The sequence below is a fragment of the Myotis davidii genome, unplaced genomic scaffold (genome assembly GCF_000327345.1).
Source record: "Myotis davidii unplaced genomic scaffold, ASM32734v1 scaffold946, whole genome shotgun sequence".
Classification (NCBI taxonomy): Eukaryota; Metazoa; Chordata; class Mammalia; order Chiroptera; family Vespertilionidae; genus Myotis; species Myotis davidii.
Window position 1 is genome coordinate 815,899 of NW_006297395.1, and position 878 is coordinate 816,776.

The following is an 878-nucleotide window of genomic DNA, read 5'->3' on the forward strand; positions in this document are numbered from 1 at the left end:
TGTTTTTGTGATTAATCACTATGCTTTAATTATGTTCAATTTGTAACAATGAAAATACATCCTGCATATCAGATATTTACATTACGATTCATAACAGTAGCAAAATTTCAGTTATGAAGTAGCAATGAAAATAATTTTATGGTTGGGGGTCACCATAACATGAGGAACTGTATTAAAGGGCCACGGCATTAGGAAGGTTGAGAACCACTGATTTACTGGAATCTGCAATGGGACATTCTGCTGGTTGGGGCAATTAATTCACACTCCTGGTGGGGAAGAACTGCTTGGTCCCTAGTGGGACCCTGTCACCTAACGCAGTAGGGACCCATGTAGACACATTAAAGTGGACTGGTCATGCACCATTGAAAGATGGGAGGAGGTAGGGGACCTGATCTGACATATCACCCCTCCTATTTACCTCCTCACAACAGAAAGCATTACCCCTCCTGGCTAACAGGTATGGTTTACACAGCCTGGCCAGATTCCCAAGGCTGCGGCTACGTTCACATGTAAAGATCAGGCTATGATCTTCCCATTTAAGTCCCTATAAATATTTGTCTTTCTGACCCCAGACTTCCACTGTTCATGTAAAATCCAGTTATAGGGAGGCAGGCACCTGTGCAGTTACCCAAACTGAATGTTTTTTTATATCAAACGAATCTGTTAATATCTCTCCTTTGCTAATACATATGAAATCTCAAATAAATGCCCAAGTGATCCAATTTCAACCCCAGGTGACATATTAGCACACTGGTTCAGGTCCTGGGGAACATGGAGGAAAAATTGTTACTAATACTTAGGGGAATAAAAGTCTCTCCAGGAACTTTTAGAAAGATTTTTTTGGTTGTCACAACTTTAGATCCAAATCAGGGTTCTAT